This window comes from Trematomus bernacchii, unplaced genomic scaffold (assembly GCF_902827165.1).
Source record: "Trematomus bernacchii unplaced genomic scaffold, fTreBer1.1, whole genome shotgun sequence".
Taxonomy (NCBI): domain Eukaryota; kingdom Metazoa; phylum Chordata; class Actinopteri; order Perciformes; family Nototheniidae; genus Trematomus; species Trematomus bernacchii.
In genome coordinates, this window is record NW_022987685.1 from 5,694,190 (window position 1) to 5,697,260 (window position 3,071).

Genomic DNA, 3,071 nt, shown 5'->3' on the forward strand with positions numbered 1-3,071 from the left:
AACAACAACAGCAGCACCTACATCTACTGCTGCTCCAACAACGGTGCAACCTACAACTACTGCTGCACCTACAACTGCAGCCCCTACTACTGTTGTAACAACAAAAGCAGCAACTACAACTACTGCTGCTCCGACAATGGTGCAACCTACAACTACTGCTGCACCTACAACTGCAGCCCCTACTACTGTTGCAAAAACAGCAGCACCTACAACTACTGCTGCACCTACGACAACTGCAACTACAACAGTAGCACCTACTACTATTGCAACAACAACAGCACCACCTACAACTACTGCTGCTCCGACAACACTGCAACCTACAACTACTGCTGCACCTTCAACTGCAGCCCCTACTACTGTTGCTACAACAACAGCAGCACCTACAACTACTGCTGCACCTACGACAACTGCACCTACGACAGCAGCAGCTACTACTGTTGCAACAACAACAGCAGCACCTACAACTACTGCTGCTCCGACAACGGTGCAACCTAGAACTACAGCTACACCTACAACTGCAGCCCCTACTACTGTTGCAACAACAACAGCAGCACCTACAACTACTGCGGCACCTACAACTGCAGCCCCTACAACTGTTGCAACAACAACAGCAGCACCTACAACTACTGCTGCACCTACAACTGTAGCCCCTACTACTGTTGCAACAACAGTATCACCTACAACTATGGCTGCTCCATCAACAGTGCAACCTACAACTACTAATTCACCTACAACTGCAGCCCCTACTACTGTTGCAACAACAACAGTAGCACCTACAACTACTGCTGCTCCGACAACGGTGCAACCTACAACTACTGCTTCACCTACAACTGCAGCCCCTTCTACTGGTGTAACAAGAACAGCAGCACCTACAACTACTGCTGCTCCGACCACGGTGCAACCTACAACTACAGCTGCACCTACGACAGCAGCACCTACTACTGTTGCAACAACAACAGCAGCACCTACAACTACTGCTGCTCCGACAACGGTGCAACCTACAATTACTGCTGCACCTACTACTGTTGCAACAACAACAGCTGCACCTACAACTACTGCTGCTCCATCAACGGTGCAACCTACAACTACTGCTGCACCTACAACAGCAGCACCTACTACTGTTGCAACAACAACAGCAGCACCTACAACTACTGCTGTTCAGACAACGGTGCAACCTACAACTACTGCTGCACCTACGACAGCAGCACCTACTACTGTTGCAGCAACAACAGTAGCACCTACAACTACTGCTGCTCCGACAACGGTGCAACCTACAACTACTGCTTCACCTACAACTGCAGCCCCTACAACTGTTGCAACAACAACAGCAGCACCTACAACTAGTGCTGCTCCGACAACGGTGCAACCTACAACTACTGCTAATCCGACAACGGTGCAACCTACAACTACTGCTGCACTTACGACAGCAGCCCCTACTACTGTTGCAACAACAACAGCAGCACCTACAACTACTGCTGCTCCATCAACAGTGCAACCTACAACTACTAATTCACCTACAACTGCAGCCCCTACTACTGTTGCAACTACAACAGCAGCACCTACAACTGTTGCAACAACAACATCAACACCTACAACTACTGCTAATCCGACAACGGTGCAACCTACAACTACTGCTGCACTTACGACAGCAGCCCCTACTACTGTTGCAACAACAACAGCAGCACCTACAACTACTGCTGCTCCATCAACGGTGCAAACTACAACTACTGCTTCACCTACAACTGCAGCCCCTACTACTGTTGCAACAACAACAGCAGCACCTACAACTACTGCTGCTCCGACAACGGTGCAAACTACAACTACTGCTTCACCTACAACTGCAGCCCCTACTACTGTTGCAACAACAACAGCAGCACCTACAACTACTGCTGCTCCGACAACGGTGCAACCTACAACTACTGCTGCACCTACGACAGCAGCACCTACTACTGTTGCGACAACAACAGCAGCACCTACAACTGCTGCACCTACGTCTGTTGCCCTGACAACTGCAGCACCTACAACGGCTCGATCTGCAACTACAGCACCTACTACTATAGCCCTTAGAAGGGTGACTTTCCGTTCTGTCCTAGACACATTTACTATTGAATTGCAGGATCCATCTTCTGATGATTTTAAAGGTCGGGCTACATTGGTGAAGGAACAGGTAACTTTTCCAATATAAATAAAATCTGCTAGAACGCTTATTGCATTATGTTATCAGAGAGCTAAAGCACCCACTCAAAATATGAGAAACCTACTCCAGTTTCCATACTATGATAAGGAATTATTAAATTGATGAAAGACCAATAAAGATCAAGTCATATAGTAAAGCTGTAAATTCCAAGGCAAAGGTTTATGTGAAAAAAATGTTTTGTTTTGTGTTTCTACAGCTTACACCTGTTTACCAAAACGCATTCCCTTCGTCCTTCAAATCACTAGATGTTGTTTCATTCAGGTAATCTTTTAAGACTATTAAGGTTTTATAATAAAGAGTAGGATCCTATATCTGATATTTCAAACAATATAATATTTTCTCTTTCTTTAGTAACGGATCAATCATCAGCGTCATTGACGTTTCATTTGTAAGCACATCCGCTCCTAATAACAATGAGATTGCGAGCACTTTGATCAACGCAACAGTCGTTGGATTCGACATTGAAAGCAGCTCCATTAGCGTTAATGGCATATGTAAGTAAATACTGAGTGCTACTTAATAAAAATAAAAATAAATTATACTTTTTTTAAATTAATGTTTGTTTTACTTTTTTCCTCATTTATAGCTTCCACTGCTGCTCCAACGACTGCAGCACCTACAACAACTAATTCTCCGACAACAGTATCACCTACAACTACTGCTGCTCCATCAACAGTGCAACCAACAACTACTAATTCACCTACAACTGCAGCCCCTACTACTGTTGCAACAACAACAGCAGCACCTACAACTACTGCTGCTCCATCAACAGTGCAACCTACAACTACTAATTCACCTACAACAGCAGCACCTACTACTGTTGCAACAACAACAGCTGCACCTACAACTACTGCTGCTCCATCAACAGTGCAAC

General features: G+C 45.6%; 1 long non-coding RNA gene across 1 annotated transcript; it reads left to right on the forward strand.

Annotated features, from left to right (window-relative positions):
* Positions 1-1,949: 1,949 nt before the first annotated feature.
* LOC117487919 lies at positions 1,950-2,583 on the forward strand. Its single transcript, XR_004556460.1, has 3 exons — positions 1,950-2,167; positions 2,394-2,458; positions 2,549-2,583. It is a non-coding gene; the product is annotated as an uncharacterized LOC117487919 (long non-coding RNA).
* The last annotated feature ends 488 nt before the right edge of the window (positions 2,584-3,071 follow it).